The following is a 14,571-nucleotide window of genomic DNA, read 5'->3' as shown; positions in this document are numbered from 1 at the left end:
AAACTAGATTTTTAAGTGAGCAACATGTTAAATATGGATTACTTTGCCATAGCAAAGTGAGATATGAGATCTCTCCTTTGCTACCTAAATGATTAGGAATGTAATTTAGTAATTACTATAGCAAGATAAATGAGATATAAATGCAATTATTCATCTGTTTTGGAATACTAAATGTTTACATATATTGTATGTTTTTCAAAATTACAGAAATGCTGCTTTAATTTATAATATATAGCAAAGATAAAGCAAAAGCTTGAAGGAACCAATAAAAAACAATCTGAACAAGATGGCATAGACTTAGCTCTTCCTCACATCAGTCACCCTCCAAACCGCAAATAACACTGTCAACCATGGAAATAAAACAATAGGAAGCCAAATGAGTTATGTGAAAAACTAAGAGATAAAAGATACATTGGTTAGGGACTCCAAGACTGAAGGGACAGTGTTTAGGTAAGGACTCTTTTAACCCCTTATCCAAAAGCAGAAGGTCCAGAGTTTTCTGATTTCCATACTAGTTACAGAAGGCAACTAGGTAGTCTCACTCTTTCATTAGGTCAAAAGAGTGTCCTGGTAAGCCCAGCAGTACCAGCAAGTGGGGATCAACCAAAATCCCAACCGGCAAACAGCAATAGAAAGAACTTTCTCCCATTCAAAGATGCCAGATAGCCAGAGTATCCAGCAAAAGGCATTGCACCACAATAAGTGCCAGGTCAGCGTGTGCTACTGTTATTTATCTTTGTGAACCAAAGAGTCCTTTCTGCTATAGAGACACCAAAACAGTTGAGCGGCTTCGGAAGAGAAAATTCACCCCTTAAAAATATGCCAATTCTGGAAAATGTTCTATGTCACCAGAGACTATAGGAATCCTTCTCCAGCTAGAACTACTGGGTATCCAGACAATACTGGAAATTAAGATAACCACAGAATATGTGGTCAGGCCTAGGAAGCACACCTCCTCCTATAAGCCAAATAACTCTATCTACCGCTGACAGACCCCAGACACTGAGGAGATCCAAGTATGGCCAATTCACTTACAGTAAACACTAGGTCTAGAATGCACTTGTTGCCCACACTGGCCAGAAAGTCTCTCCTCCTTCTCTGAGCCATCAGGGCCTAGGTAAACTTCTTCTACCCAGTCAAGCAACATATTCAGAGAACAGTGTAAACCCCAGCATATAAAAAACGACAATACCAATAGAACTAAACCAAGCAGACCAAAACTGCATAGCGAAAATTTTGAAAATTACAATGTTAATGGAACCAGACCCCCAAAAAAGCAGGCCTGTGTGATAAACCTGAATAACTGTCTTCTCAAATACAGCATTTAAATTGTACCTATAATCTTCTAATATATTAGACAAAATGTCCTGAATAAAATTAGTAGTCATCCACTATAAAAAAGCCAGGAAAATCACAATTTAAGTGAAGAAAAATAATCAAGTGACACCAAATCAGAGACAAATCAGACACGTATATTAGAGCAGTCATTATAAAATGTTGCAACAAGCAATAAGAAATTATCTTGAAATCAATTATGAAACAAAAAATTACAGCAGATAAATAGAATTTATAAAAGATACCAAGGCGGAATTATAGAATAACTTACATTGTAAATTACTGAAAATAATTGACTATAATTTTAAAATAGTGTAAAAAAATATTTAAAATAAGGAAATAAAACTCACTGAATGAGCTCAATAATTGAGTGGCTAAGACAGAAGATGGAATCAATTAACTTGAGGAATGATCAATAAAATTATATGAACTAAACAACAGGCTGGGTATGGTGGCTCACGACACCATAGCTGAGGCATGCTGAACACTAGAGGTCAGGAGTTTGAGATCAGCCTGGCCAACATGGTGAAACCCCCTCTCTACTAAAATTACTAAAAATTAGCTGGGCATGGTGGCATGCACCTGTAATCCCAGCTACTCAGGAGGCTGAGAAACAAGAATCGCCTCCTGGGAGGCAGAGGTTGTAGTGAGCTGAGATCGTGCCACTGCACTCTAGCCTTGGCGACAGAGTGAGACTATCTCAAAAACAAACAAACAAAAAACAAACAAAAGACCTAAACAACAAACAGAATGTAATTAAATAACAAAATGAAATAATTAGATAACAAAATGAAGAGACCCTCTGGGACCTATGGGGCAATAACAAAAAATTCAACATTCAGATGACTGAAGTCCCAGGTTGAAAAAAAAAAGATAATGGAACTGAAAGAATATTCCAAAAAATGGCTGAAAACATCACAAATCTGACAAAAACATAACCCCGCTGATCCAAAAAAAGCTGAAAGAACCTCAAAATAAGATAGGCTCAAAAAATTCACAACATTACATATCACAGAAACTTAAAAAAATTAAGGTCCAGGACAGCTAGAGAGAAATGACACATTAACTACAAGAGAACGCTAATTTCAATGATAGTATATTTATTTATTTATTTATTTTATTATTTGTGTGTGTGTGTGTGACAGAGTCTCACTCTGTCGCCATGCTGGAGTGCAGTGGCATGATCTTGGCTCACTGCAGTGTCCGCCTCCTGGGTTCAAGCAATTCTCCTGCCTCAGCCTCCAGAGTAGCTGAGATTATAGGCACATGCCACCACATCCAGCTAATTTTTTTGTATTTTTAGTAAAGACAGTGTTTCACCATGTTGGCCAGGATGGTCTGGATCTTCCAACATTGTGATCTGCCCGCCTCGGCCTCCCAAAGTGTTGGGATTACAGGTGTGAGACACCGTGCTTGGCCAATAATAGCATATTTCTTACGTGAATCAATGGAAACCAGAAAGTAATACACAACATTTTTCAAGTGCTGAAAGTAAAGAACAATCAATGACAATTTCTATAGCTATCAAAACTATGCTTTAGGACATAAAGTACTTCTAAATGACCCTTTAGGACATACCATACTCTGCGATATAATAAAACTTAAATAATTCATCATAATTTGCCAAAAACAATGGTTAAGTTCTTAAAGAATGGATTTAAAGAGTAGAAAGTAAATAATAAAAGAAGACGTTTTGGAACATCATCAGGAAAAAGAACAAGAGAAAAATGCAAAAATATAAGTGAATACAAATAGACTATAATTGTCCTCATGAGTTTAAAAAATGATATGTGATAATTAAAAATCATTATAGTACCTATTACATAAGGTAACAATAAAGAAAACTTGGGAAATTAAAGGCACCTAAATTGAATTAACGTTTCATTCCAAGTGGTAAAACACTGATGCCAGGAGATTGTAATGAGCCCCATGTGTATATTGTAATATCTAGATGCACCATCAGAAATACTATTCAAGCCAATTCACCTTAAACTACTAAAAGTATATCAAGATAAATTCTAAAAAAAATGTTCTATGGGTTCCTATGGCTTCATGGAGCCCATAGAAAGCAAGAAACCACAAATGGCAAAAGACAAATAAAATAAACAATAAAAAGGCAGATTTATGCTCTAACATGTCAACAATTATGCTAAACATGAATGGTCTCAGTACAGCCACTAAAGGGCAGAGACTGTCAAAACGAGTTTAAAAAGCAAACAAAGAAACCAAACCCACAACTTTTTTTGCTTAGAAGATCACTTCAAATTCAACGGCATACATACGTTGAACACAAAAAGATGAAAAATGATATATGAGAACATTAATTGCAAATTAAAATCAAAAGTGGCTCTATAAATATTAGCTAGAGTAGAATTCAGGGCCTAGAAAATTACTACAGGCAAAGAGAAACACTACATAATGGTAAGGGGATCAATCCACCAGAAATACATAATAATTCTAAATGTGTTCAAAATCCTAAGCAGCAAACAGAGCCTTAAGCATATGAAACAAAACATTTAGCATTTAAACAATATACATCTAAATAATACAATAATTAAAGATGAAGTTCCAAAGGCAATTAAACATTCATGGAACTGAATGAAAATAAAATGTAACATATCAAAACTATGCATGATGCACCTAACACAGCATTCAGGGGGATATTTGTAGTGTTAAATTCTTACTTAAAAAATGAGGGAAGTTCTCAAAGAAGTAATAAAATAAGAATATTGTTATTGTTCTTTGTTTTGTTTTGTGTTATCACACAAAATTAGTAGTCATCCACTATTATGCTATAATTATGATTAAATACCATGCACAGTAGAAAGAAAAATTTTAAAAAACTTTTTAAAGATAACTTATTGCCTTTTAAATCAATATAGCAATTAGTTGATTGTGTTGAATCTAAAAACATTATAAACAAATAATCATAGGAAATCTAGATTACAGATCTTTTTAGAATGCAGGCTTTATTTATTGTAGAAATCTAGGGAATAATCTTGTAAATATCTTAAAATCTGTCATTCATAGTCCTTTAAGCCTTCATAGAGGTTTTAAAACATAGTTTATTGAGCTCTTGCTACTCAAAAGATCAACAAATTCCTGGGTACAATTCAAGAAGAGGAGTGGAAAAGTGACTGCTTTCTCTTCTTTGAATGATTGAACTCGACTTAATCAGTTCTTTCAGTTTCGATTTAATCATCCATCATTCCTTGAAATTCCCCCAAAAGCAGTGCATTTACATTGTGAAATCTTTACAATTTTTAAAGATAGGTTTAAAAACTCAAAATAGGTTCAGAAAAACATACAGAGTCATATCACCAGAGAAACAAGTTTTATCAAATTGGCCCTCACACTCTCTCAGGTCAATGTAATAATGTATCTTTCACTGCCATGAACCTGTAGTTAAACCTTCAGGTGAGGAAGTAAAAGTATGACTTAGGTATAAGCATAAAAATAACAGATCCTTTACAGGATGATTGATAACAAAACTACCATAATTCTATTTGTGTAATATGTACTCGTATAAACAAGCCTTTACTCCTGAATAATACTCTTCTGCACATATTTTGTAATTTAATAACAAAATAAGAAATTATGTAACATATTTCCATAAAAATAATCAAATAGAATTAAGGTATTTAGGAATTTTGTTTCTTTTTATTGGGGAGATATCCAAACAAGCCTTCTTTTTTTTTCTATAGGAAGTTGTGCATACATTGAAAAAGAGATTTTTCTGACCCCATTTTCACTGAGCTTATTTCTTTACAAATAGGAAAGGTCTAGTTATTATTAGCAGTGCCCAATAGACCTATAGGTGAAAGGATTATTGAATATGGCATACATTTTGTTCGGAAAAGGCACTAGAGAAAAATAGAGCTGCAGGGTTATAAAAATATGCTTTTGCTTAAACGTAAATTGCAAAGAAAATTTTTTTCTCTCTTTTAATTAGGTAATCCTGGGCATATTTTACCTGCAGGACACTTCAAGTGATGAGGGAAACAAGTGTAATTTAGCAACTAATAGTTTTTAAAGTAACCGTTTAAAACATTTTTGTTGGTCTCTCCAAGTTCTACCAGCTGGTTTGCAATTACAGAAATGCTGTAAAACGTATCATTCTGGGACAGCTGAATTACTGGAAACTTTAGTGGGGTAGGATGAAAGGCTGAGAAGGGGCTCCACTTAGAAGATAAAGAAAGTAAAATAGGGCTGTGAAAAGTTTTATTTGAGATCATTTCCTTATCTCCCAAAGACTGAATAAAACTTTTGAAACATCAGCAATCCAGAGCAATCCACTTTCCTCTGACCTGAGCTTCTATAAGCCAACTGCTGCAGTTCAATACTTTGATTTGCCAGGAACAAAAAAAGAAGAAAAGAGAAAAAAGCCTGGTTTGCTGTATCAAGCAAAGCAAATTCTGTTACATAGTCAGGTCAGGAGATGAAATGCATTGTTTATTCAAATGTGTTTTTAAATAGAGAAGTGTTATATCAAATATGTAATTATAATACAAATACAACTTATATTAATACAAATAAAATTTATATTAAGATAACATACATCATTTTCATAGAAATGACAAATAAAATGTATATTACATAACCCTTAATATACTCAGTCATAAGGTAAAATCTAATGATACTTTTCCCAATGACTTAGAAAACACCTTCCAGATTTCCTTTCCTCTCTATTATATTTTCCACACACCCACTGACAGGGATCAACTCCTTTGTAAACTGGATCTGTCTACCTATTATTTAGACTAAATCTCTTGCTCCTGTTTTTTTTAACTATATTCAAGCATGTTGTTGAGCAATTTTATATGTACTTATTTGTCTTCTGAAATGAAAAACAGTAAAATAAAGTATCTCTTGAGTTCTCTTGTGCTCTTTGGATTGTTGGTGTCACTCTTTTGCTTTCATGCTAGCAAACTTCAACTTAGCAAATTCTGTACCTCTTGCCACTCCCATCATTTCTTTATTTTTTGAATTATTACTTGAATCCTATCAATGTACTGGAATTCCATTGCCAAGGACACTAAGAACACTTTGGTTACTAAATCACGTGGGCATATATATATATATATATATATATATATATATATATGTCACAATTCAACAGTAATTGTCATTGTTTTGTAGTGTTTCCCTCCCTCTTTTCCATTGGCTTCCTTGACACCATATTCTACTACTTCTCTGGCCTGGCCGTCTCTTCTCAGTTTTTCTTATGAATGCCGCATGCACCATTAAAATATTAAATGTTAATTTCCCCAGTTGTTTTTTTTTTCTTTGCCTATCTCATTTCTCTTCTGTCTGCATCCACTCCTTCTGTTGGGGTGACCCACACCATAATTCAACCTTCTATAAGCTAGTAAGTACAATCTCCACTTCCAACCCATCTCCATTTCTCATAAGTTCAACAGTTATCTATTCTTGATTTGGACATTTGGGGGCCATATGACATTTCTAATTACAACACAAAAGAAACTGAATTCATTGTATTTTTTTCAAAATGCTTTTTTAGTATTATTTATTTTACAGCTAGATATTATAATTCACCACTCTTTATAACTATCCATTTTGCTCTTAATTCACCTTTCAATTACGTCATTGTCTTTTTCTTCTGGGCCATGTATTCCTTTGCTATATTATCTCTGTCCTCAAATATCTGGTTTTCTACTTCAGAGTGTCTCTTGCTACTTTAATCTCTAAATCATCATGAATTGTAAGACATCTAACGGCCATACAACACTGTAACTTCTTTGTTCTTCTGAATCTGAGGCAATTATCAGAAAAAAAATTATTTCAAAAATTTGTGTTAAGAATGTGTATGTCCTCCAACCTGACTTGTACTCTTAACCCTTAAATAATAAACAGAAACCTCTAATGACCTCACTATTTTGTCGTGTGGATTGAGGGGAAGAGAGGACTTGTAGGGCAGATAACAATTCTGTTCCCAAATAGTCAAAAGTGAAACTTATCTCATCTACATGCTATGTATTTATTCAGAGCTTCACTCAAGTCTACCATTCAGAAAAAGAGAGTTACAGCAAATAAAGACTGAAAAACCCTACTCAATTAAGGAATTAAATAATCATAGCAGTCATTTTTTATTGAATATATATTCACTGTTAATCAAGTAGTTAAGAAAAATAGTGATAATGATTAAAATGACCAAGAAGTATCATGCTAACAACTAAATAATTTTGTGGAAAAAAAAGAAATAATTTGAGAAACAAAAGATATTTAACACTTTAAAAATTAGTATTCTCAATTGAAATTTAGAATATATTGTAGTTTCCTACCAAAATATATCAATAAATGGTACATTCAATTCATATGTATTCATTATATTTGTCTCCCACCCCAAGTAATACTGATTGAATAATTGGAAAATAAAGTAAAGGAAATGTAAGCTAAGTGATAAAGATTTAGAAAATATTTAAGAAAAAAATCTTCTAAATTTCCTAAACGCATAATTTCTTAATGTCATAGATTTCTCTTTGTGATTTATTCCCTACATGTCTCTCCTGCCTCACCTTGTGCCAGGTTGATCCCTGATAGCTATGTTACAGTCAAACCAACCTTCTTTTAGTCCTTTATCCATACGTTTTATGCTTTTTTCCCAAGCCCTTTATGCTTTTTCTATCACAGGGATGTGCTTCATCAGTAAACCTATTATATAACTTTTCTTCTAGATTATCTTCCACTTATCTTTCATTCAAACAGAAAGCCCTATTTCTGTGAGTATGGCTACTTTTGATACTTCATATAAGTGGAATCATGTAGTACTTCTCTGACTGACCTATTTTACTAAGCATAATGTCCTCAAAATTCATCCATGCTGTTGCATATGACAGAATTTTCTTTTTTATGGATAAATATATTCCATTTTATGTGCATGACTCACAGAAACAAAGAAGAATGGTGATTTCAAGGGGCTGGAGGGAGAGGAAAATGGAAACTTGCTATGTAATGGGTATAGTTTCAGTCATGCAAGGTAAGAAATTCTAGAGATCTGCTATACAACACTGTGCTTATAGTTAACAATAGTATACTGTGCACCTAAAATGTTAAGTGGATATATCTCATGTAATGTGTTTTGCCACAATAAACAAATGTATTTTTTTAAATCACACATAATTTGATTTTTAAAAGGTAGGTGGAGCACCTTAAATGGTTTTTCAAATTAAAAAAGAAAAAAGTATCCAAGCACCAGAGAAAACAAAAGAAAGAAAACTTTAATCCCAGCTACTCGGGAGGCTGAGGCAGGAGAATCGCTTGAACCAAGGGGGCAGAGGTTGCGGTGAGCCGAGATCGCGCCATTGCACTCCAGCCTGGGCAACAAGAGCGAAACTCCGTCTCAAAAAAAAAAAAGAAATAAAAATTTGTTCTTCTTGTGAAATATGACCCTAAAATAAACCCTCATAGATTATATAACTCTCATTTTCAGCTTTTACTGCAGGTACCAATTTATGCTTCTTGGAGAATAATTACAAGTTAGAGTTTAAGGACAAAGGGTCTGAAATTGAATTGGATAGGTTCAGATTCTAGCTCTTCCTCCAGCTGTATGAACATGGGCAAATCACTTTCATTGTCTGTTTTCTCATTTGTAAAATTAGTATATATTAATAAAATCTATGCCATACAATTGTCAGTAATTTATGTAAAGTGACTATATAACAAGGTCTATCATGGAGTAGGTGCTCAATAAATAACTACTACTTATTTATAATTGCATTATTATTTATGTTCCATTCACTAGATTCTGAAACATAAGAACAAGGTCTGCATTTGCTTTGGCTCACAATGTATACAAGTTTCAATTTTTTATTTGCAATTAACAGAAAATCATTACCATTGTCTTGAAAAATACATTTTTATTCATGTCACTGAAAAGATTAATGTATCTTACCAATATTAACAAATGAAGGTTTTACTTTCCATCTCTCTCTTCTGACATCTATAGTAAGAGTATCATTATCCTTTAGTGTTTCCAGAAAGCTGCTGCTCACAAATTGTTACCTAGACTTTTTAGTTTACATCTAGCTAGAGACACAGAGAGGTGGTAAGCATCATTCTCTGAAGCCACTAGGAATCACATATTCCATCTCATTGACCTCAACTGGACCAAAACAAAAAAAAAACAACAAACAAAAAAAACTGACACAATGACAAAATGCTGGGGTCATGGTATTGAGGGGTTTTTGTAATGACGGGATCTTGCTGTGTCACTTAGGCTGGAGTGCAGGGGTTCGATCACCACTCACTGCAGCTAGGAACTCCCACTTCAGTTTTTTTTAAGCCAGTCAAGTTTCACCTCTATATTTGGACTAAGGCAATCCCACTGAGATAATACAGCTGAGTTGGAAAGGGAAAACGAAGGCTTAGGAGGCAATAAGCAAATCTCATTATGCCCCAGATGTACCACAATACCTGGCTTCATTATGCAGCACTTATTTCTATGCATCTTACATATAGTCATTGATTCATTTCTTATAAATACTCTGAGTTAGATATTATCATTATTATTTTCATTTTATGATTGAAAATACTGAGGCACAGAGAGCCTAGGTAACTTAGCCAGAAACCACCAACTCTTAAATGCCAAAGATAGTTTATAAGTGCAAACAGTAGGGTCTACAATCATTTCTCATGAACAAATCCTTTAGCACTTACATAGAGTAAAATATGAAGGTTATTCTTTGTTTTGATTTCCTCAAAAGATGCAATCTATTGAAAATATGTGTTTCTAAATAGGGAAATAGTTAAATTAGAACATAAATCTACCAAGTTATACTTTGAAGCCACTGCAGTTAATGAGATAAAACTGTATTTACTGATATGAAAATAGCACAAGATTTTTCATGCTTTGGACATTTAGGTGAAACTGTAGGATTACACACATCATTGTTCTCCTTATACCTGCATTATCTTCTATCTCTGCCTGTATAATTTAGAGTGGATTGGCTTAAATATCTTTAAATTCTTTCTGTATTGGTATTCTTACTCATGTGCAGTTAATCATGGTTCCATAAGCACATCAATCTACCCATACATACTGGCACTTTACACTGATAATATATTTGAAGTTTTTGTTTTATAAGTGAAATTTTACAATGATTTGTATTGATGTTAAATTTTGATCATTTTTGAGAACTTGATAGAATAAAATGCATAGACCCAGAGCTCCGTTTCTACTAATATAAGTATTTCACTTATAAATCATATGTTTCTATATAGCACTTAATAAGTTACAGCATATAAATTCTTCTGTGAATATAAAATTATTTCAGATAATTAAAGAGGTAGACCTATTCCTATCATTGAAACTCAATTTTCCAGAAAGTTTTGATTGTTTTTATTGTTGCATTTTTATTTATCGATAGTTGTACTGTGGAATCTACTTTCATTTGAATGTAGTTTTTAGAACTTTTATTCTGAATAAATATCAACTTGGAAGAATAATATTAATGATATTTTTTCTACTTACGCTATTAATATTTCTTTATTATTACTGTGTCTGAGTTAAAATGAGAGACTTTTATACATTTTCCTGGAGAGCTATCATATGGTATTGTTATTCTAAACAATGTTTGCCTATGATTTAGTTTTTTTCTTGATATTTGTGTAAACATGTATTTAAATCTTTTTTAAGTTTAAAAATAATTTCTTATTGAGTAAAGCATGACTTTGAATATTTATTCAAAGTGCTCAATAGTTAAAACAGGTTTATTTTTATTATTCCTTGAAGGACTATATACTCTTTTCTATGTTTTTTTCTTTTTAGTTTCACTCAGAAAAACAAGGCTCAATATCTATCACATAGCAGTAAGCTATTTCACTCAAATTTTGATTAGAGAGTATTATAGAGTTTATCTATTAATTCATAATTCAACAACCACTTATATGGCAAAATGAGAAATTATTAATGTATTTTGATCTATATATGTGACAAACTACATATTAAACAAATGCATATATCAACATGCATAGAGTAACATTTGTTTATCAAGCATTTAGATAAAATTTACTATGTCTAGGCACTATTCAAAGTGTTTTGCAAACATTAATTCATTTAGTTTTCACATTAAGGCTATGAAGTAGATAATAATTTTAGAGATGAGGAAAAGGACAAGGGATATCAAATAACCATCACAGCAGCACAGCAGGTACAGTGGCAAAGCCAGACATTAAAATCAGAAATCAAATTCAATTCCAGAGTTTATGTTTTTAGTCACACATCCCTGTTGCCTTTCACCTGAGTTAAAATATTTTGAGACAATAAATTCTGGATTCTTAGTTCTTGGTCTATTTTACTATGTTAGTTTCCTTACTATTACATACAGGAAATATATTAGGTTTCTTTTAAAACTTCACCTATGTGTTTATTTTATATTTTAACTTCTGGTTTTATTTGTATTGGTGCAAGGTAGTCTCATTGTCATGAAAAGGATGCCAAAATGAGTTTCAGCCACTCACATTGTCTTCTTTTTAACTTTTAAAAAATCCACCCTTTTCTAACAAACTGAGACTCAATGACACATTAGAAAGAATCAGGTGCAAAAGCTTTGAAGTTTCAAAAACCTTAGGCATAAGAATAAGTGATGGTCCCCTTTATTCCCAGGGTAAAATCAGTGTTTAGTATTTATTTTTTTTCCTGTTCTTACTTTAGGGTTATAAATATAATTACATAAAATTATGATTATGTCCAGTAAAAATAGGCCCAAGAATGTCGAAGGAATTCTCAGCCTAACCTTCTCACTTCTGCTTATGAGGCCTAGGCATTGCATGTAGGGCTTAGCATGAGAATTCTCATTATTGACAAACTGTGTGAACTTGCCTCCCCTATATAGCCACCTGTTAATGTATATCAATAACAAACAACTGGTTCAAACTCCAGGAACTTATGACTCCAGAAAATTTTCTTCCCATCATTTGTATCTAATTACTTATGTCTTTCTTACTAATAATTAAACTTGGTATTTACATATATTCAACAAAAAATCATTTTTATTTACTTATGTGAATAAATCATTGAATAAAATTAAATAAAATGAACAAACCAAAATTTAAGACAGATCTCATTACTGCAAATTATTTTACTAGCTAGGTTTTTCTATTATGAAAGGAGTTTTTGTTGTTTTGTTTTTTTTTTTTTTTTTTTAACGCTAAATGGAAGCCCTATTTACTTAAACAGTTTTTGGTGTAACGGATTCTAGTACAACAAAGGAAACTGGATTCCCTTTGTGTTCATCGTAATAAGATATTCAGAATAATGTAATACATTTATGAAATAGTGCAAAGTATCTTATTACAATAATTATTTATTAAATGAACATGATAAATTTTAATGCAACGTAACATTGCTTGTTAGGTCTATTCAAAATGATTCCAATATTCCACAGCTGTTCTATTAGTCAAGGTTATCCAGAGAAATAGAACCAATAGGATATGCAGAGAAATAGAGAAGGAGATTTATTATGAAGGAATGGTTCATGAGATTAGGGAGGCTGAGAAGTCCCATGATCTGCCATCTTTATCCAGAAGCCCAAGAGACCCTGTGATATAGTTCCAGTCCAAGATCAAAAGCCTGAGAATCAGGAGAACAAATAATAAACTCAAATTTGCACACCTGAGAACCAAGAACACTGATATTAATGGGCTGGGGAAGGTGAATGTCCCAGCTCAAGCAGAGAGAGGAAATATCTAGTCCTTGATTTTTTGTTCTGTTCAGGCCATCAGTTGATTGGATAATGCTCACCAACATCAGTGAGCTAAAAAGTTATAAAGATCTACTTTATTCGGTGTACCCAGCTAACTTCCTCCAGAAACACCCTCATAGACACCCCCATAGAAACAATGTTTTGGCAGCTATCTGGACATCTCTTAGCCAAGGTGACTCATAAAATGAATCATAACAGCTGTATTTACGTTTTAAGTGACATTTAACAATAGGCAAAATTGAAGTTTCAAAAACTTTTGGCATAACAATAAATGAGGAGAATGCTATAGCCTTCTGTAGACATAATGAGGTCACTTTAATTGGAAACATAGATATTGGCCTATTTCATCTATTTTTAATGCTGAGATATAAAATTCCATATAATTAATATAATAAAATTTTGAAAAAAGAACACTTGAAAGTATTTTTTTTGTTTTAAATAATATCACACTATTATATTTCACTATTTAATAGATGATTACCTTTAACATTTTTTAGTTTAAGACCTTGGTCACAGGAGATCTGGTACTTCACACTGGCACTTTTCATAAACTCTTCCCCCTGACCTCTCTTTTGTTTTGCAGATCAAAATGACTCCTTCCTCAACACTCCAGTAACACTCCACAAACTCAGATTTTAGTTTAAGTACTCTATTATAAAACAATACATAAATATTATGTTTTAATTAATCTGACAGTTTGTGACTTTCACATCTAGCTGATAACACATCTAGGCACAGAAATTCATGCTCAGAGTGTTTCCACAAATTTGTAGTTGTGTTTTATTTTTGTCGTTTTTCAGGTAACATTACTGCCTTTTGGGATTGATTATCAAAGCTACACAATTTTAATTCACTTTGAAAATATTTTTTTACTTAAAAGCATAGGGAATATTTTCTAGAGATTTGAATACAAATAATTACATGAGTCACAATTTTGTTCATAAACTAGTGAAATAATAATGTGAATTTTATAACTTTAATTATTTTAAAATACAAAAATAGTTTTTAGCTAACTCTGATTTTAATTATAATCTATTTTTTCTCTCTGGAGCTTCCATTTGGAGTATCACAATTTGGATTTATACTTAATATTTTGACTAAAAATTATAATTATTTTATCCCTATACACTTTTTAAAATTTTATTTCTATATTGTATTTGACATTTTCACCAAAAGAAAAATTTGCCATGTAAATTCTTTTTAATGTTTCCAATAATTGTACTGTCAATCAAATATATTTACTTTAACAGACAAAGTGCTACTCAAATATATGTTAAATAAATGTATAAATGGATATTTTGGGTAACATCAGTATTTTTCATTTGTTTATACACTTCCTCTTTTCATTTCTCTCCCCAGTCTTTTGTGTTTCTATTGAGTTAAGCATTACAATGAAAAAAAAATCACTACTTGTTATTTCCAACATAACATAATACAATTAATTTCATATATAGATTTGACCCTCTATTTCAAATAAAATTTTTTAAAAAGTAATATTAGATATGGTTTCCCT

This window comes from Nomascus leucogenys, chromosome 5 (genome assembly GCF_006542625.1).
Source record: "Nomascus leucogenys isolate Asia chromosome 5, Asia_NLE_v1, whole genome shotgun sequence".
Classification (NCBI taxonomy): Eukaryota; Metazoa; Chordata; class Mammalia; order Primates; family Hylobatidae; genus Nomascus; species Nomascus leucogenys.
The sequence above is the reverse complement of the archived record's forward strand: the minus strand, read 5'-3'. Positions refer to the sequence as shown.